General features: G+C 41.3%; 1 protein-coding gene across 1 annotated transcript in view; it reads left to right on the forward strand.

Moving 5' to 3' along the window:
* Positions 1-22,152, forward strand: part of ALG14 (ALG14 UDP-N-acetylglucosaminyltransferase subunit) — a 95,615-nt gene that overhangs the window by 12,006 nt on the left and 61,457 nt on the right. The gene's annotated exons all lie outside the window — the stretch shown is intronic.

A 22,152-nucleotide genomic window follows, 5' to 3' on the forward strand; every position in this document is an offset into this window, starting at 1 on the left:
GCCTACCAGGCTCCCCTGTCCATGGATTTTCCAGGCAAGAGTACTGGAGTGGGGTGCCATTGCCTTCTCCTTATTGGCATTAATATTTTCATAATATTCTCTCGCTGTTTTTGTAATCTGTGCTGTAGTGTTTGCATATTTTCCACCTCTTTTGAGTTTTGTGTGTCATGATGTTTTAAATGTGTCTTTTATAAATGACAAAGTATAATTTTAAAATTCAAAACTGAGAATCATTGTCTCTTAACAAACATGTTTGGTACATGTACGTTTATTTTGGTCACTAATATATTAGATTTATTTCTACTATTTTATTTGGTTCTTTCTACTTACCATTTCCTTTGAATCTTTTTTTGTTCCGTTTCTGCCTTCTGTTTGGATTGAGTTTTCATTGTCCTCCTCTTATCCTGGAATGGAAATTACCCTCTTCCCTTGGGTATTTTCTTTAAATTGTTAATACAGATATCCAACTTAAAATCAAAATCTTATTATTTCCAGTCTTCTGAAAAAAAAAGAAAAAGCTTTTAGAATATTTTAACTGTGAGCACCACCTCCCATCCTATATGGTATTGTTCAGGGTTTTGTTTCTACCTTGTTTTTATTCCACTTATATTACTTATTACTATTATTTTATGCAGTTAGTATTTATTTAGATGTATGTAGTATTTGCTTTCCTTACCCTCACTACTCCTTTCTTTTGGATCCACTGTTTTTCTTCTAGAAATATATATATATTTTTAGTTCTTTCATGGAAGGGACTTATTCTTTCCATTTTGTTTGTTTGAAAATATGTTTGGGTTTTGCCCTCCTTTGATTGCATTCTGTATTTAGAATTCTAGTTTGAATTTTTTCCTTAATAACTGTGAATTTGGCATTCATTTATTTAACAAGTATTTACTGCATTCCCATTGGGTGCTAGGGATACATTAGTGAATAAATTACAAATGCCTCTTCCTTTATGGTGTCTATATCTCAGTAAGGGGATAATAAACAAGATATTTAAGTAAAATGTATAATTTGCTAGTGATAAATGCTAAAGAGAGAAATAGAGCAGGGAAATAGAGCAGTAAAAGGGAACAGAGAATATTGGGGAGTTGAAGGGAGATTGCAGTTTTTGGTAGGGTGGTTGGGAAAGGTGATACTTGAACCAAGACTTGATGGAGGTATGGTGCAGAGCAGCCTGAGGAAAGCCAGTCTTGAAGAGGAAACAATAACTGCGGTGAAGCGCCCTGAGACAGAATTGTACCTGCATATTTATGGAACAGCAAAGGAGATCAGTGTGGCCAAAGCAGAGTAAGCAAGAGAAAGCTCATAGGTTATGAAGCCATAGACGTCAAAGTGGGGATAACAGGGTCAGATCTTTTAAGACCTTTTGGTCCATTTTTAGTCTTAGGTTTTTCCCCCCCCATGAGTGATGTGGGGAACCATTGGGAAGTTTTAAAGGGGAATGATGTGATCTGGCTTATATTTTAATAGGATCATTTTGGCTGCTGAATACACTAAAAGGGGCAAGGGCAGAAGCAAGGAAAGCAGTTTGGAGGCTATTGGAATAATTCAGGTAAGAGACCAGCATGGCTTGGACAAGGATGGCAGTGGTGGGTGTGATGGGGAACAGTCAGATTCTGGACATACTGTGAAAGAAGAGCTAATAGGATTTCCTGGCAGACAAGGTGCGAGATGTGGAGAAAAAACAGAGTGGGAGATGACATCCAGATTTTTGGCCTGAGCTACTAGGAAAATTTGGAGAAGGAAATGGCAACCCGCTCCAGTGTTCTTGCCTGGAGAATCCCAGGGACGGGGAAGCCTGGTGGGCTGCCATCTATGGGGTCGCACAGAGTTGGACACGACTGAAGCGACTTAGCAGCAGCAACTAGGAAAATGGAACTGCCATTCATTTACATGAGGAAGACTACATGAGAGAACAGCAGGGCTGAGTGTAAGATATCTGTGAATATATAAGCAAGGATGTTGGCTGTGCAGTTAGATGTATGAGTCTCAAGTTGAAGGAAGCTGGTCTTCAACATGAATTTTGGAGTCACCTGTGTTTACATGGTAATACTCAAAACGAGAAACTGTGATATCACCCAGGGATTGAATGTAGTTAGGAAATAGAAGACGGCTAAGAACTAAGCCCAGAGCACTCTAGGTTTCAGATACAGGGGAGCTGTTACTGTTGTGGAATTATCAGCCTTCAGTTTTTTGTTCCTCGGTAGGCCTCTGCTCCGGAACCTGGGGAGGGCAACCCAAAACCCAGCTCTAGCTTTCTGGCATCATTATGTCCTCCTCCCAAGGTTCAGGGTCACAGACTGCTCCCATTTCATTTTCTTCTTGTTTCTAGCAAGCAGAGATTTCCCTTCTTTCCATTTCAGATTATATTTTGTTGTGTATCTTGCAGCATTTTAATCCATTTAGAGAAGGGTTTGGGTCTTCGTTTAAGTCAGAGTTTTAATGTATCCTCTGTATAGATGCCTATTCTACACTGTCTGTATTAATGTGTTTAGTACATCTAATAAATAGCACCCCCTACCTATCCAATTTTCCCCACTCTTTAAAATCTGGTATAACTGTACCAACTGCAGTTTCCTAGCAGTTGATAATACTCCTGCAGTTAAAGTCCTTGACTGTCTCTTTTTAGTCTAATTTTTTTCTTAAACCAGAAACTCTGTACCACTTTAAAGCATTAACAATAATTGCACTCTGTGCCTGGGTGGGGTGTCTCATCCATATCGCTCAGAGCACTTTAGGAATAAAAGTGCATCAAGTCCCACTTGGTTCTGGTAAGAAGCCAAAACCTGCATTCTCAACACAAGCCCGCTCTTCTAAAAACATAAAGAAGACCTTTGCAGCAACCAGAAGATACAAGTGACCTATTATTAACCTCATATTGTTGCCCAAGTAGCATAGGAAGTTTCTACTGTTTGGTTAATAACTTAGTCTAATGTGGAATTTCTAAATATTTTTGTTAGTTTTTAGAAAAATATTTAAATGTTAATATTTGTCTATTTATGATATAAATATCTAGCAGATTTTAAAGCTAAATTTTATGTTAATAATATAGTCTTATTATTGAATGGTAGAGATGACCTACTTTTGTTGCAGAAACCTCATTCAAATTCCTTTGATTCAGTACATTTTTACTTGTATTTAACATCTTTAGGTACATAATTTATCTTATTTATAGTTACACAAGAGTGAAGAGAAATAGTTATTTCTGGTGCGCTTTTAACTCCTCTCAGTCTATGTTTCTTTAAGTAGTTTAACTCGCTTTTGAAGAGAAACAGGCTTCTCTGGGGAGAAACATCTCGATGCCACTCAAATAAAGCAACCAAAATTAAAAAGGTGAGGGGCAGAATGCTAAGCGAAACAAAAAACAAAACCATGTTTAGCTGTGAAATTACCTGTATGAAAAAAATCTGGAAAAGCCTTCTAAAGAAAATGTAATTTCCACTGGGATTATCTCTAAAGTAAAGAGTGGCTAAAGTAATATCTTTTCGAAAAATTGGATGGTAACCTTTCCAAATAGAACCAATTACCAGAGCTGTATTATATAAAGGTAAGTGAAAAAGCACAGCAGAGCTTCTTCCCGGGAAGCAGTCATCTTCCTGTTGGCCTGTGTTTCAGCAGGGACGTCCACCCCTTTGGGACACTGAGGGAAATGAGAGTCAGGGCACTGCACTGTAGATTCTGGTTCATTTTTTTATTTGCTTCTCAGTCTGCGCCTTATTTGTTAACCACCCGGCTTGACAACCATTACTCCTTGTAACTTCTGTTAGAGCCTGAGTTGGCACCTTAACGTCATATCAGTAAAGACAGAAGTTCAGTGACACGCAAATAAAACATTTTTTGAATACACATAAAAATTAAAAGACTGAGCTTTTTTCTTACGTAAAACAATAATAGAAGTTTCTGAAAACTGAGTTGAAGGATTGAAAATTAGGGTCAACCTTCTTTACTTTTGGGTCACTGACTAGATTTCTCACTACTCTATAGTTAAGCGTATAATGCTTTGCCAAGAAAGATTATTTGTTTATTTTGTGGTGGGGGGGGGTGGAGAATATTCAGTGCATGCCAATTCTGTACAAGACATTATGCTTATGTGGATATTTCAGCATATCTTTATAATCAGTATGCCCCATAATTACCTGCTGCAGGACTGTAAACAGTTATTTTTCTGTTTCTTTTCTTTTCCAAAAGTTCTGTTTGTTTCTAAATTGAAAAACTGTAGACAGCAAAGAAGTATGGAAGTGAAAAATGGGAGTTTCCAGTAACCACTCCAGTCACTGTCTAGAGAGAAACACTGCACCAGCTTGAGTCATATCCTGCTGGTATTACTCTTTTCCTCCTGTTATACATGTACTTATAACAGGATGTTATGAATTATGTGTGCATATATATACGTAACTATATAAACAGGGGTGGGAGAGCATAGCATGGCTAGTGTATAAATCACACCCTGTACATTGCTTTCAGCTTTTCTGTTCTTTTAACTCTGTACCTAGATAGTTTTCCATGTTGGTACTTGTTGGTCTACCTTATAATGCTTAGATATGTAGTACTGTTGTACCTTTTCCCTATTGCTGTTTTCAGGTTTTCATTGAATACTGCAGTAAACAATTTTGAATTTATGTTATATATAGTCTGCAAGTATTCTTATAACTTTCTAGATTTTCTGCAAATGTGAGTGTGACTTTGATTAGAAAAAAATTAAAAACAAAAAGCCCAAATTAAGTACCTTGCTGACATGGAAGGGCACTGTAGGGCCCCTTTGGCTCTGTAGCATTCTGCTAGAATGTTGATTGAATTCTTGATTTGATGTAAATGCAGTAAATATATGAGAGTATCCTGTGAGGTAAACAAGTGTAATAGCTATCCCAAACTCGTACTGTTTTGGTCACTAAATAAAACCCTCCTGGGCCTCTCTTCATATTTTTCAATAGTTTACTGGGCCAGGTGGTACTGAATGCATGCTATGTTCAAAGCCCACATATACTGCAGTTACTTTGAATTCTAGTCTTCTTGTCTGCATCATGTTCATATTCTTGGCTGCCTACATTTATTGTCCTTAAACAGTGCATTGAACAAATAACCTATTATTCTAACATTTTTAATGATTTCCTTAATGTGAAAAAGTGTATTTGGAGCCAAAAGCCAATTTCCATAAGAGGCATTCTTCTCCCTAGAATCAGACCCCAAACAACAATACCTGCCAATTCAGTTCAGTTCAGTTCAATTCAGTCGCTCAGTCATGTCCAACCCTTTGTGACCCCATAGACTGCAGCACGCCAGGCTTCCCTGTCCATCACCAGCTCCCAGAGCCTGCTCAGACTCACGTCCATCGAGTCAATGATGTCATCCAACCATCTCATGCTCTGTCATGCCCTTCTTCTCCTGCCTTCAATCTTTCCCAGCATCAGGGTCTTTTCCAATGAGTCAGTTCTTCGCATCAGGTGGCCAATGTATTTCAGTTTCAGCTTCAGCATCAGTCCTTCCAACGAATATTCAGGACTGATTTCCTTTAGGATTCTGGTTGGATCTCCTTGCAGTCCAAGGGACTTTCAAGAGTCTTCTCCAACACCACAGTTCAAAAGCATCAATTTTTCAGCACTCAGCTTTCTTTATAGTCCAACTCTCACATCCATACATGACTACTGGAAAAACCATAGCCTTCACTAGACGGACCTTTGACAGAGTAATGTCTCTGCTTTTTAATATTCTGTCTAGATCAGTCATAACTTTCCTTCCAGGGAGTAAGCGTCTTTTAATTTCATGACTGCAGTCACCATCTGCAGTGAGTTTGGAGCCCCCAAAAATAAAATCAGCCACTGTTTCCACTGTTTCCCCATCTATTCCCCATGAAGTGATGGGACTGGATGCCATGATCTTAGTTTTCTGAATGTTGAGCCTTAAGCCAACTTTTTACTCTCCTCTTTCACTTTCATCAAGAGGCTCTTTAGTTCTTCACTTTCTGCCATAAGGGTGGTGTCATCTGTGTATCTGAGGTTATTGATATTTCTCCCGGCAGTCTTGATTCCAGCTTGTGCTTCATCCAGCCCAGCATTTCTTTCCCCAATTTATGATGCAGTATCAGTCAGAATTCTAGAGTTTTTAAACTTTTTTTTTTAATTCAATGTTAAATATTTGTTTTCTACTTGCCAGGCATTGTAATAGGCAGTTGGGATACATCAGTGAAAAAACAGGCCAGAAATATTGCTGCAGTCATGAAACTTACTCTACTCGAGCTGGATCAGAAAGGCAGTAATACTAGACAGAGTGAATAAGAAAACCATACAGCTTGTTAGTAGGCGATCAGTGCTGGGGGGTGATTGCCCAAGAACCGGGGGCTGGGGTGAGGGATTGAGAATTCTGACAAAGGAGGAAAAATTTGCAATTCTGATCAGGATCTTCAAGAAAATGGGAGCACCTGGGAGAAGGCATTTCAGGCAGAGGGTGTGGTCTGGAAAAACTGCCTAATGGATGTTGGGGGAACGGCTGAGGGTCAGAGTGAATGGAGGGAGGGACACCAGAGACGAGACGGAAGGGTAGGTTGGGGCCAAATGGTGTGGGGCCTTGTAGGCCCGTGTGAGGACTTCCTGTCTTGCTCTGAGGAAAATAGGGAGCTGTTGGAAGGTTTTGCTCCAGTGAGTGACGTGGCCTGACTGCTATCTTAAACAAATCACTCTGGTTGCTGTGTTGCACGTAGACTGTAAGGGACAGGATGAAACCAAGGAGGGTAGTTAGGTAGTTGAAGCAATCCAAGCAAGAGCGAGTGTGGCTTGTATTACTAGGGATAGGAACAGGGGGAAATGGCTAGAATTTGGATTTTTTTTTTTTTCCTGAAAGTAGAGTAATAGAATGTTCCTGACAGATTGGATATGAGTTGACGAGAAAAGAGAAATCAAGCAGAAGTTCAGAGATTTTATCAGTGGCCCTGGGAAGTCTATCAGCGGAGCGTCCTCATCTCCAAGTGTCTTTATAAATAATATTTTGTACCACCCAAATGAGTCAACAGCCTCTATCTACACTGGCTGGAGGAACCAGGATGCAACCTGGAATTCAAAGGGGCTGCCCAGGCCCTCCCAGCACTGCTTTAAAACTATTTCCTAAGTCCTGTGCACTTGCACTCTCTCTTTCTCTTTTTTCTCTCCCCTCCCCTGCTTCCCCTCTCACTCCTCCTCTTCCAACCCAAAAAGGCCTTTCAAGCTCCAGAAATGATTCTTCGAAGTCCTTCCAGGTGTTTAAGAACTTTGTAAAATATTAAGACTCTCCCTCGGCTGCTTCCTCACCCCATGTTGCTGTCATTCCCTCATGCTGCCACCAGGTGGCAGCGCACTGCGGAACATTATGCTTTTGGGCCCTGCGCGACTTCTCAGTAGGGGCAAGGGACCGCTGGACTTTAGAATGGATTTCTAATATATATCGCATACTAATCTGGCTTGGGGAAGATGAGGAGAGATTGTCCCCAATTCTTTTTTTAGTAGCATCATATAGCCTTGCTAGGGATAATATCCTTTCTTGAGTTTGAAAAGGCTCTAACTGGCTTTCTAGCAATCTTTCCATGTAGAGTGTGAATTTAAAGACTTTCTTCACCAAACACCTTCTTGAGGTTGCAGTACTGTTTATTTGCTTTATACGCTCTTTATTTGTGACAGGTAGAACAGCTCCCTAGAAGCCTTCCCAAAAGTAAAATCCTTGAAAATTATAAGTGGATATTAAGTAGTTTCTGTATGCAGAATTTGGACTGTTTTTATAAAGTAAGGAAAGGAAGTACCCTTAGTCTGAGGTTTTTTTGGTGTGGTTGGACAGGCAGAGCATGAATACTAGAAGCCTTAGGAATTAATTAATGATAGTGTTATTGGGCAGTGCTGCTGACTAAAAAATAATATAGCGCCAGGTACCTCTGGAGTATGGAGTACAGGGTAGGGTGGGAAAGAAGCCTCTTGGTTGAAGTCTGCCTAACTGCCTTGTCAGTTACGCTCCCAGCCTCTCTGCTATTACCTGGTAGAAAACCCAAGGTTTATCCACCGGAAAGGTTAAATAAAGAAGTTTTGGCTTTGGAAACAACAAACCAAATTGCAGATGGGTTAAGACATTGCCCTAAAAACTGAGAGCTTAAGGAACGTGTATAACTACCCCTGTTCCCCCCATGCATACCACTTAGGTCTCCTTTGCCATCGGTTCATATGTTTCCCCAGGCAGGAGATTAAACATTAACTTTGAAGAAACTGATTTGCTTTGGAGAATAGAGCTATGTATTCCAACACTTGGGATTTTCCCCCAGTGAAGTGGTCAAGTCCTGTTTTTGTCCTCTACGTGACAAGTTCCACCCAGCACACAGAGCTTCTGTCTTCCTTTTAATGCCTCTTTCTTCAGTAGGAACTGGGATTTCTCAGCCTTGGTACTGTTGATATTTTAGATGGGGAGGCTGTCTTCTCCCTGTGGGATGTTTAGCAGCATCCCCAGCCTTCACCACTAGAGGCCAGTAGCACCCATTCCTTCTCCACCCCTCACCCCCAGTCCCACCCCTCACCCCCAGTCTTCCGGCCAAACATGTCTCTTATCCTTGTCGCCTGAAGGTCTTCCTGAGGGAGAAATCTCCCCCTCTCTCTTGAGAACTACTGCTTTGAACCAGCATCCACAGACTACCAAATATTGGAAGAAAGTCCCTAACATAAGAGAAGGCAAAACTAACCAGGAAAGGGATTTTGAGAAAAGGAATGGGAAGGGTGGAGGAGGGGGTTTTGAAGGAAAACAATAACGTTAGAGAAATGAGAGGACATTGTATCTTTAAAAAAAGAATGAGATCTACCTTCTAAAAGCCCTCATAGAATAAGAAAGACTTTTGACTATTAAAATTTTAATTATAGGAATTAAAAAATCAGAACATTGGAAGATCATATTCAAGAACTCTTCTGTAAAAACAAAAAATAAAAACAGTAGAGAAAAGGTAAAAAAATTAAATAATTAAATTAGATGTTGGCAGTCTACTATCCAAAAAGAACAAGGACATAGGGGAAGTTGTTTTTTTTTTTTTTTAAGTGAAGAGCCAAGAAAAATTCCCAGCACCTGAAGGACATGACCTTCAAACTAAAGGACTACCCCCAAGCCAGTTAAAACTGTAGTCACAACAAGATATATCATCATCCTATTTCAGAACTTGTGGTTAAAGAGAAAAATTGCAAAAACATCCAGAAAGAAAAAGGAAGAGAGTCATGTTGGGGGTTCTAATGGAATTCAGAATGACAGTGGAGAAATGTCCTCAAACTGATTCCCCATAAATCCTTTCACAGAGGACGCGCTCCACCAAAACAAGGGGTATCCAAGAAAGAGGAAGCCTTTAGTCCAGAAGTCTGAGAGCAGCAAGCGGAATTCTCAGGATGGCAGGGAAGGAGTTCCGTGAGAAGACAGCCGTGTTCAGCAGGCCCAGAGAGAGAGAAGACCATGCTGATTTGCGTGTGAAGGAGGGACAGCTCTGGAGCTAGAGTGTTGGGGGCCGGGGCGGGAACGGTAACTTCTCGGGAAGGGCAGAGGGACGCGAAGAGTGAACCTGGGGAAAAGTAAGGAAGGCGGGAAGTTCAGCACTCGCACGAACAAATGGAGGTTGTGTTTGACAAGAATCACGACAGCTGCTGAAAGCAGTCGGTTAAATTTACAAGGCAAGAAATTATTTCAGATTTAGAAACCCAAGACCGTCTTAGAATGTTTTCAGTTACAGAAAAGGTTTAAGTTAGCTGGTATTAAGATTGTACAAAGTGGGTAGAGGAATCATCTTAGCGTTACCAATATGGTTGATTTTCAGTTTTGTTTGAACATTTTCTGTGTTTTCTAAAGTTATAATTAGAAAACAAAGTGTTTTGGAGGGGTTTTTGTTTTTTTTGTTTGTTTGTTTTTTTAGAAATAAAGCTGAGAAGAGAGAAAAGCCCCAGTGGAACTAGTAATTTTCTGAATACCCACATTTCATCAGCACTAATATTTAAGGACTAGTATAATTTTTTGGAAGCACATTACTTTTTCTGTTACTTTAATAAATAGGAATCTCTTGGTATCATCTTTTAGCCTGTCTGCATGAGTCAGTGACAGTTTCCTGATGGTAGGACTCATCTACCAAAACTTCTGAAATTAGCATGATGTGCTTGCATTTAACAACACCTGCTGTTTTCCACAAGGTGGGGTGCTGACTTCACATAGTGAACTGAGGCTGTGCTTAACTGCTGAGACTTCTAAATCTAATGCTAATGCACTTGGTATCTCTCTTACATAATTCCCAGGCAATCCTAGAAGTAAGTTTGTGAACTGTGTAAAAGCAGTTATGGGGTTTTGTTACAGTTCATGGTTTAACATATTTACCTTTTTAGAGTGTGACCAGTGTATACATGCACTTTTCCTCTTTATAGTGGACCTTAACTATATTCAATTATAGGTGAAGGTAAAAAATATCTCTAATTTGGAAGAGGATCATTCTAGATGCCTGAAATACCTTAAATAGAAAGTATCTAAAATGTATTGCACTTAGAGATCCTGCCGTGGCTCTTTCAGTGAATAAATGATTATTTCTAAAACAGTACATCAGATAGATGTATAATATATGGTTCTCAAGTATTTTAAGTAGCTTAATCTCTTAAACTCCTTCCCAAATCTTAATTGTCGTATCCTCCATCTCTTCAACAAAGGCAAATTAAACTTTCTTTGAATCAGATTCTGAATTGATGTTATTAAAGTAACTGTAAATAGTATATTGCAGTTATTTCAACCTTCAGGTAATTTAACTTCTTCCCTGTGCCAGTGAAATTTGTATGGGCGTCTTACAACATGCAGAGCTGGTAACATTTTACAGTATGATGCTGTTGTTTCTCCATTTTAAAGCAAATTAAAGACATTATAATAACCAGTGTTTGACTTTAAATATTTACATAAATAGCATACTTAAAAAATTCATGGGCCCAAGTATACAGTAATTTTTGTTGTTGTTGACACAAAATCAGGATGTGGCCTGTTTCCTTTTATCCTTCCTTTTGCATAGATGGAGATTCTTTGGTCCCTTTTAGCCTTTAAGCTCCAGGAAATAATTCTGGAGCCAGTAGTCACAATCCTGCCAGGGACAACGTAGTTCTAAGCCCTGCAGGTAGTGAGGCTGACCCGTGGTGGTTTCAATCACCACCTGACCAAAGAGCTGAGCTAGAAGGAGGCAAAAGTGGAAGAGGGGTACAGGGGTGTTCACTTGTCCTTCAGGGATGTGAGAGGTGCCTGAGTCGTGGTAGAAAGTGACGACCCACGAAGTGACCTGTGAAAAAGGAGCTCTGGGTTCCAAGCTGGGTCCTGCTGATGACCAACCACCTTATCACTTCAGGTAACTTAGTCTCTCTGGACCTCAGCCTCTCACTGTGAATGAAGCCAGGAGGCCTGGATGAGACCAGGGATCCTCAACAGGCATCCATGATCCCACCATTGGCTGTCAGGTCTGACTTGTCTGAGACAAATGAGGCCTCTGCTCCAAGCCAGGTTATGCTGAGACCTGTCAGCACCTACCTAGAATCTAGATTTCCCAACACTGCCTTTTCCTAGATTCCCAGTTGTCTTACTCTGTCTACCACCCTGCCAAGTCAGTCCGTTGCCCATGTTCCTGTACAAATCCTTGTCTGTCCCATTTCAACCTGAAAATTACCTGTATGTATTCTCTAACAGGTGGTGCTAGTGGTAAAGAACCCGCCTGCTAATGCAGGAAACATAAGAGATGCGAGTTCAATCCAAGGGTTGGGACAATCCCCTGGAGGGGGGCGTAGCTGCACACTCCAGTATTCTTGCCTGGAGAATCCCATGGACAGAGAAGCCTGGTGGGCTACAGTCTGTAGGGTCGCAAAGAGTCGGACACAACTGAAGCGTCTTAGCACACACATTCTCTAACACTGATATATTTTGTACTTAGAGTGTTTTTCTGACTCAAAATTATGCTCAAAATCTAACCACAGTGATATGCTCTCAGTGTGTTTCCTCTTTTACCATCACTCCCCTAGAAACCTGAGAGTCACCCCAAGCTCCCCATCCTTCTTAAATCCCTGATCCCCGCCTCTTGCCCTCTCCAGTCCTTTGCCTTAGTCTTATGAGCATACGTTAGGCCTTCAGCATCATTCTCCTGGTATATTTGTTTCTCCCAAATGCTTTCCCTTCTCTGGTTGAGACCCCTCAGCAGGGCCCCTCTATCCACTCTCTTCATACTCTCCTTTTTAGCATCTTCAGTATCTCCTCTTTGCCTTTAGATTTGAGCACATACTCTTTAGCATGGCTTTGGGGGCCCTACTTCTCAAGCTCCATTTGCTGCTGCTCTCTGCTCTTTACATGCCAAAATCTAGTTCCCCAGCTATTCCATGCCACTCCATGCCTCCCTGCTGTGAACATGCCAGAAGAACCTCTTTCCCCCTCTGCTAGACCTGGTAAATCTCATATTCTTCCAAGTTAGATAAAACAGCTCTTCCATAAAGCTTGACTTAGTTTATCAAAGTATTAATTCATCATTTCTTACTTGGTGCTCACATTATTTTTAATAATTATGTCTCTTATTGTATCAGTCTCTCTGATTGCAATTATTAGTTGTCCTCTGTCACTCTACCAAATGGCAGTGAGTTCCTTATAAATATTTTACTTACCCTTGTGCTCCCAGCCCGGTTCTGTTACCTAGTAGGTGCTCTTGGGAGTTTTATCTGAGCTTACAATGAAGAGTCCAGCTCTGATAGCCAGTGTTGTAAATGACTGCTTCATCTATGATTTGAATATATTTTCCTTTTTAAGCAGAGGAAAACAGTCTTTAAATTCATACCATTTTAAAGCTAAAAGGAAGGGTGTTTCAACTGCAAGTGCCCTAAAACCAAACTCAAAACTGGCTCGAACAATGAAGAGAATGTGTTGACTTACGACATGGGAAAAATTCAGTCTTGTTTCTGGCAAGACTTGGTCCAGCTGCCCAGGGAGATCACCAAGGATAGCAGCATGTCTCTGCTCCATCTTCCGCAGAGTCATCGCCATTGGGCCCCCCAGTGCTGCCTCCAGCAGCCCCCAACTCTCCCCTCCTGGGGAGCAAAGAGCATTAGCACCTCCTGGCTTCATGTCTTTGCCCTAACTGTCTAAGGAAGAAGAAGGTCTCTTATAGCATGTAGGAGAGGGAGAGATAAAGCGTCTTTTCCCAAAAAATCCAAGCTAATATCTGCTGCCTAATGATCTCCAACTGGGTCATGTTCCCATCTTTCAGCTAATCATCACAGCCAGAGGTGAGCGTTGTTCCCTGGTGCTGAAGCTATTCCAGGTCTACTCTTGGAGCTACAGGTTGGGAGTTAAGGAGATGGGCTAAAATCCCACCAAAAGCATCTGACTGCGAATGTGAGCAAGAGTGAGTTACCCAAAGGAAAAATCAGATTATTGCTGGAAAAAGAGAGTCAATAAAAGGCTGGAAAAGGACAACTAATGTTCATTATGAAGGACTTTAAAAATCTTTTGGGCCAGACTCCCATAATTGTTTCAAGAACAAACTTCTTTTTTATTTCCCTGAAGCCTGAGACCTCCACGTAAGAAAAGAACTTCTCAAGGTAAAGTGAGGAATGCCTGCAATTCGTGAGGCAGGGCTATAACAGCAATCTTGTCTTCTTTGACGAGTCAAGCTTGAGAAGCAGTTGTGGGATCCTGATGGCTGGTTAAGGATTCCTGATCTCAGCCAGGCCTCCTTGCTTTCCAGTGAGAGATCTGAGGTCCAGAGAGGCTAAGTCACCCGGGTTTCAGAGCTGATTATCTGAGCGGAACCCGGCTTGGAACCCACAGCTCATTCATCCTAAGTCACTTCACGGTGCATCATCATCATCTACCGTGAAGTGAGCAGCTACCGAGTTCTGGAAGGACATGCCTATAAAACCTTTTTTTTTTTTTTTTTGGTAAATTATGGTTATCTTGATTTCAGAATAGTTGGGTGAATCATCCAACATACTTTTACTGTATATTATACTTTTCATTATTAAAAAGAGCAGTTATGAAAGAAAGCTGAAACCACTTTTGGTTGAATAGAATTTTACCATTTTCATTTTGTCTTGTTTCCAAGATTCTGCACTAGCGTGGCATTCACTAAATAATAAATGTATTGTACATTTCAGTGTGTGGTAGCAGCGAAGAATGACTTCATAGACCACTTGACCTGCTCTGTTGTGGTTTATGATGCCATCTGGATTCCTTGGTGGAATTATTTCCATCTAAATCACTATAAACTCCTATTTAGCTTGTCACAAATCTAAAGCCAGATATGTTTGTGGTTTTTAGTAGTGATGTAATTCTGAAAGACACTTTGAAAGTTACAAGTTGTCATATACCCTTAGCATTTCACTTAGTGTTCCATATAATTCCAGACAAACTAGAAGCTTGAAAAAAAAAATCTATTACTCTTTTTTTTGTTTTTAACTCTTAAACATTCCGCCTTTGCTGTGGATTTGGTTATACATCAATCGAGTATGTGTGGGGAACACTGGGAGGCTCTGTGGGCTACACAGTAATGTAAGCCTGGTCCCTGCTACTTCTTAATGAGAAAGCTTACATAGATAGATGGAAAGGATGTCTCTAACTATATGGTGAAGAGAGAATACGAGAGAGTCCCTTTTTGTCTTTGATTTCACTGCCAATTGTGTGAAAGAAACTGGATCACGTTGCAAGATAGACACATACTGCAGGGCGGCCATGTTGACCTGCACAGAAAGAAAGGACTCAATTACAACATAGTTTCTCGGAGAAGGCAGTGGCACCCGACTCCAGTACTCTTGCCTGGAAAATCCCATGGACGGAGGAGCCTGGTAGGCTGCAGTCCATGGGGTCGCTAAGAGTCGGACACGACTGAGCGACTTCACTTTCACTTTTCACTTTTATGCATTGGAGAAGGAAATGGCAACCCACTCCAGTGTTCTTGCCTGGAGAATCCCAGGGACAGGGGAGCCTGGTGGGCTGCCATCTATGGGGTCGCACAGAGTCGGACATGACTGAAGTGACTTAGCAGCAGCAGCAGCAGCACAACATAGTTTCTAGGAGTGTGTGACCTAGTTGGCTGCCAGGTAGGAGCAACAGCAAAACAGCAGAACCTGCTAACAAGGCCTTGGGGTCTAATATTCAACAGAAAAGTCTGAAGATTTCTAAGGCCCTGCGTTTTTGTTCTGAATTTTCCCCGGAAAGGCTTGGAGGCAGAGGAGGGAGTCATTGGTAACAGCGGTAGGTGGGGGAGGGGAGCCAAACCTACAGTGCAGAGCGGAGCACAAAGCACAGAGAGGAGAGAGGAGGCCAGGAGAGCATTCCCATAGAGATGCAGCACACTCTGGGGTGGCAGCCTGGCGACACATGGGGCAGGCGGGTTGCCGAACAGAGAAAGAAGAGAAAATGGGTCAGGATGAGTAGCTGGCTGTCTTAGAAACGACAGGAGGCCGGGAAGCACAGCTCCAGGGGCAGCTGATTCAACTAGCTGTGTGTTGGGGAGTCAGGCTTCTCAGCAGGAAGGCTTAGGGACTCAAGGCCAGGGTTCCAGTCCTGGCTCTACCACTTGCTGGCTCTGTCCCCCTGGGAAATTTGACTCCTCATCTGTGAAATGAGGAGATGGGATTAATTGGTGCTTTATGTTCCTGAGATGGTATGAGATAAAGAATCATTATCCTCCCCAGCAGAGACCACAGGTTGGGACTTCTAGAAATGGTAATGACACTCATTTATCTACTCAGTGGTGAAGAGCACGTGTGACTCATGAAACACCATGCTGTGTGCCGGCCTCACGAAATCCTGTACTTCACTGGAGCTCTCGCTCTGGGGAGAGAGGCAGGGAGCAGTCAAACCATCACAAACAAGTTAATTTGCGTCACCAAGAACTGCTGTGAAGATAGTAAAAGAAGACAGTGTGGTCAGGGAGGGGCTGATGGAGGAGAACTGAATCCTCTCTGAGGAGAGAACATTCAAGAGAGACCTGATTTGCAGGAAGGAGCTTCCTAGAAGACAGTCCAGGGGCAAGGCAGACCGCTCAGAAGAAGCAGAAAAGGCCCTCAGGAAGGAATGAGTCCAGCACATTCACACAGCAGAAAGGAGACCAGTGTGGTTAGGATGAGCAGGGGGCGATTGGGGAGGTAAGCCAGCCCCAGACTACATGGGACCTTGGAGGCAATGGTAAGAAAGTTGGATCTCATCCCAAGTGCAGCAGTAAGCCTTTGGAGGGTTTTAAGCAGGAGAATGAAAGGAAAGATCTGCTGTACATTATGAAAAGATCACTCTGGAGATTCTGTGAAGGATAAAGTGAAGGTGAGCAAGAGGAGAAGCAGAGATGAATTAAGAGGGAATTGTACTAGTGAGAGGTGGTGATGGCTTGGACCATGAAAGTGGCAAGGATGTAGGGAAGAAGTGGGTAGATAGGAATGTGTATAGAGGTTTGGGAAGAAGGAAGCAGGGAGACAGTCCCCCCCCCCCCCAGCCCTTGTCTCTGCTAGTGCCAACATAGATCTTCATGTCTATTCAGGAAATCTGTTTATGATGGAGTCTTCTCTCCATTTGTCAATTTCTAGTTTGGAAGTGCAGGAGTATCCTGTTTTGGTAGCAAATATAATAGTCGAGTTTCAAGTTGTTATAGAAAAGCCTAGTAAATAGAGGAACACCAAATCAAGTATATATTTCTTGCCCTAGTAGAATGGATTGAGGGCCAGTTTAGCAGTCCACAGTGTTTCTCAAAGGAAGAACTGTCCCTGGGTCTCTGTAAGAATCCAGGAAAAAGCTGACCCTGCTTGGGTCATGTGGCCACTCCCAAATTAAATGTTAGATTTGGGGATGTGGCTCAGTGGGTAAAATGATGGGTGAAGCATGCTTTGTGTCCTGCATCCCATTAATAAGACATAAAAAAAGGGTCGGGACAGTTTCTTCAAGGCAAAGGTACAGACTAACAAAAATAGTATATCTATAAAGATGCCTTCACTTGAATTGCTCCAGATGCCACAACTCCTCAGAATGCCTGGTCATAGCCAAGCCTAAATTGTAGCTCTCTGAAATTGTTCCATTCCTTTGTCTTCAAAGGAACTTTTGTGAAGACCAAAATATAAGCATTCTGTCAATCAGTTTTCCTCATTTACGTCTTTATATATTTGATTATCTTCTGAAACTCTACAAAGTAATAAAAACTCTCTTAAGATTTTGTCCTGGCCTGGTTCTCAGTATTTCTTCTAGGTGACATGGGACATCAGACACCCCAGCACCAACTTCTGTGTATCAGGCATGGGTAACTTGAGGGGTCCATCCATATCAGGATGGCCTCAGGCTTCCAATCACTTGACTGTCTGCCTGCACATAGGTTAATACAGACCCAGTGGGCATAGAATTTTTCAAACACTTTTTGATACACAGTGGGAGGCTCTCCTTTAACCTCACTCCCTTTCCCTTTGTGCTTATACCTCAAGCATCAGATCACTCGTCTCTCATGGACCTATTTTCTGAGGAGAGGATCCGCAAGGGCTAGGAAGTTCCTTGAGGCCCTTGTGAATGGTCGGTTTCACAGAGAGAAGTCTAGGCTGTGTACCCAGGTCTCATTAACTTTTCGTTGGTTCCTTCTCATCTCCCTTAGGGTTTCTTGCCTTTTGACTCTGGCTGTTTGTGAACACTCAATCCTGAGCTATGCTTGGGCAATTTCCCTCTATCCCCAGAATTCCCATTTATTGAGTAGATTGTACAAATAAGGCCCATGGAAGCGCTCTGAAATTACTTCCTTTGTGTCATTTCTTCATTCCTAGTCTAAATACATCTCAGCTAAGTGACAGGAAGCTTGAATTATTTTCTATTAATATCCAATAATGTACGAATCATTTATTCAGTAAATATGCATTGCTCAAATACTCAAAAGCACTGAGATTGCAGTGATTCAGGTTCCTGGCCTCTTCAGGTAAATTATATTCTAGTGGAGCAGACAGACAGACATGTGGAGGAAACATATAATATGCCAGGAGAGTAAGTAGGATAACTTTAAAACAAAAGGCAAGCCTGGTGTACAGGCAAGAGGAGCAGGGTTATATAGAAAGATTAGTCGGAAAAGGTGCCTCTGAGAACTGATCTGGTGGAGTTGGGTGGGACGAGACTTGTATTTGGAGAGAAATCTCTATTTTGGTAGGATTACCAGTTACCTGACAATTTAGATGGTATTTGGAGGTACCGGCCTCTCTGGTGTGAAGCCATAAGCCAGAAAGTGGCACCATATGTAACCACCACCACTCACCCTGACCCCATCCCCTGCTAGTAATCATCATGGTTCTGACCCCTTGCCTAGCTCGATCCTTACTACCCACCTTTCTCCACACTGGTCACCACCTCTCCGTTGCCCTGTTTATCGCACTGGTAGAACATCCAGGCTGGCTTTCTTCACAGCTACCACTTGAGCTCTCGTCCTTGATGGTAATGTAGATGCTTGCATCACATTGCCTTGGACTATTCTGAATAAATTTTCTTTCCTATCTCTAGGATGAACCTACCTACTCATTTCCCACCCTGTGGGTAACAATATACTCTATCATTGAAACTGAGACACTTCTGAGAGCAGAAGGAAGTATTATTAATAATTATGCTGGGACTACACGTATAAACTGGGACCATCCTGTGAAAACTGGATGATTGGTCACTGTGTGTATGTGGTGATGGGCCCAGTTATCTCCAGCTCATGAGTGGAACCAGGACCCCCTCCCCAGCCTGGCATCTCATCTGAAGAATGAGGTTGGGCTCCTTATATGGCTCCAGAAGTCAAATATAGGTCACCCCTCTTCAGGCACTACCTTGTTTTTTCACCCTCAGGCCTGTCTTTCTAGTTTCCGTCAAGGAGGCTCCAGAACACACTTCGACTAGTTTCCCTTCTGCTGGGAATGGACTGGAGATTTCCAGAACCTGTTTTCTCAGCTTCTTCAGGCTGCCACCTGGGATGAGATGTAGGCTCTTCTCCCTTGTCCAGGTCTCAGAGAGCTGTGTCCAGACCCTTGCATAGGCCCTAGAAGGCCTGTGTTTTTGCTTTTCTGGGGTTCAGAAGGAGTCAGAGGAGTGGACTTTCAAGCCAGAGTCAAACCAATCTCCCTTCCAACCCCTCAGGATGCTAAAAATACCCCCCAAAATATTGTTCATTGCTCTTTAGATAGCTATAAGCAAAGAAGATGCAGTGTGTGCATGTGTGTATATATATATTAATAATAGAGTGAAATAATGCTATTTGCAGCAACATGGATGGACCTAGAGACTGTCATACTAAGTGAAGTAAGAAAGAGAAACACAAATACCATGAATATCACATATTTGGAATCTAAAATATGACACAATAGAGCTTATCTACGAAACATTCATAGATATAGAAAACAAACTTGTGGCTGCCGAGGTGGGGATGGCAGAGGGATGAAGTGAGAGTTTGGGACTAGCAAATGCAAACTGTTGCATATAGAATGGATAAATAGTAAGATCCTACCATATAGCACAGGGAACTACACACTCAATATCCTGTGATAAACCATAATGGAAAAGAATATGAAAAAAAAAAAATATATATATATATGTATAACACAGTCTCTTTGCTATACAGCAGAAATTAATACAACATTGTAAATCATCTAAACTTCAATAAAATAAAAAGATTTAAGTTATATTGTTCACAGCTTTAAAAGATTCAAGGGGCATAGTAAATACCCATGCTTTTTGAATAAAATATTGTAGATATTAAAGTCAGGCCTCAAATTTTGGAAGTAACACCAAAAAAAACCTTTATAATAAGACTCAACTGAGTTATTTTTACTGTAATAATAATGACATCTTACTGGGTTCAGATGTATTGTCTAGTACAGGTCCACAGTCCCTATTCTGAAATCTTAGAAAGCTTGGAAAACCAAGGAAGAAAAAAAGTTCCAAGTTTGTCACAAGTTTATCTGATAGTAAAACCTGGGTTGAATTGGCGTGAAGCTTATTGTCTCATCTCACTTAGTGTGAATATTCCTATTTTGCTGCAGAAATATTAATATTTGAAGAAGCTTGGAGAAGTTTCGGTTACTTCTCCAAACTTTAAAGGTGGGTATGTGTAATATATGGTATATGTACTATAATACCTGTTCACAACACTTCTGACCCAAAAGGTTTCTGATGGGGGATTTTGTCTCTGTAGTGCTGAAATCTAGACCCACATGCCCACAGTGCAAAGAGCCAAATTCTGACAGCCAGAGTTTGCAGCAAAGTAAGGGTTTACTGCCAGGCACCAAGTAAGGTAGTGGGAGACAAGCCTCAGATCCATTCCCACTTTTTCTTTAAGTTAGGTATTTCTTTTTTTTTTTAAGGGCAAGAACAAAGACTGATATTAATTGGCTTGTGACATTTCTTAATCATAGTTTCGGGACTCAGAATGTTCTGTTTTGTGAGTCTCAGACCAGGGGGTCCATGGCTCGGGGGTCTGTTAGCTCATCTTGTCCTGGAGAAACAACCTGGGTTTGTATGTTAACCATGAAAACACATACTAGTGATCTTAGTACATTAGCGATGAGTATTGGCAATATATATTTCAGTCATCGGACACCGGTAGGATTAGTGCTCAGTTAGCATAGGATTGAGGTCAGAGGGGACAATAAAGGGAATAAAGATTTGGATAGAGAGATTAGTCATAAAAGTAAGGGAACTCAGTTTTAGGGGAATTCAGTTTCAGCTAACAGGACTATTTTACCCATTACATGTTTTCAATGAATAATCTCCACAAATTAGGCAAACACAACCTCCAACAAGATTCCTCACAAGTTTGCCCCCTTTTGGATTCTGCTCCTTGTATGGTCTATTGTTTGGGAACTATTTGTATTATTTTCTCATTGAACATTTAGTACCTTAATCCTTTGGAAGAAAGCAAACACACTGAAATAGTAAATGATTAATAAGTAAATAATAATAGTGAATAACATATTGAGCCCAGAGCTTTCATTCTTCACTGGTGTAGCATGGAAGGAAGAGGGAATATCCTTTGTCATCATATGTAAAAGAGAGTGGTCACATGTGTCCCCCATTTTCACTTTATGCTGAATTCTAGGAACTACATAGATGCCCTCCTGGAGGATAGCATAAACCTTCACACATGATTTCATGCTTTATGAGTCTCAGACCAGGTGGTCCTTGGCTCAGGGACCAATTTCTTCATGCAAATACTAATATTTGTATGTCTTCATGCAAATACTAATGTGTGTACCAGTGTATGTACCAACACACGTAACTGTGTGATTTGTTAATACATACTGGATCATATTAAACATACTGTCCTGCAACGTGCATATTCACCTTGACAACTTATCTGGGCACATCTTCCATCTCTGTTCATATAAATCTGTATCATTTGTTCTTATATATTTCATTGCATGGACTTTTCCTATCCCTATTGGAGGATATTTGGGCGGTTTCCAATTTCCACAAATACAATGATAAAGTGGATAGCATATGGATAAATCTGTAGGATGTATTTCTGGAAACAGAAAGGCTGAATCAAAAATAGACAAACTTAAAATTCTTATAGATATTCCCAAACGGCCTTCCCCAAAAGTTACATCAATGTGTTTGCCAAGGGAATGTAAATGTCTGTTTCCCTATATCCTCAGTAATATTAAATATCCACAATCTCTGCCAACTTGGTAGGTGAAAAATAACTCATTGCTTCCTTTTATGTTTAACTGTTAACCATCTTTTCAAATGTTTCACTATGTTTCCTGTTTAGAATTATCTGTTCCATCTCCTTTGCCCATCTTGATACTAGGTTACTTGCCTTATATATTGATTTGTAATGACTCTGTGTATCCATATGTTAAGGTCTTTACATAAAACATATTTTATAGAAAATTTCCCTTAACTATTGTCAGTAGGCTTCCTTGGTGGCTCAACCATAAAGAATCCACCTGCAATGAATGAAACCCAGGTTCGATCCCTGGGTTGGAAGGATCCCCTGGAGAAGGGACTGACTACCCACTCCAGTATTCTTGCCTGAAGAATTCCATGGACAGAGGAGCCTGACAGGCTGCAGTCCATGGGGTAGCAAAGAGCTGGACATGACTTAGCAACTAACAGTTATTGTCAATATTCACTTTAACAAGCCTGTCATATTTAGGAACTTTTTGTGATAACCCAATGATGTGTGTTGTATAA

Source organism: Bubalus bubalis, chromosome 6 (genome assembly GCF_019923935.1).
Source record: "Bubalus bubalis isolate 160015118507 breed Murrah chromosome 6, NDDB_SH_1, whole genome shotgun sequence".
NCBI lineage: Eukaryota > Metazoa > Chordata > Mammalia > Artiodactyla > Bovidae > Bubalus > Bubalus bubalis.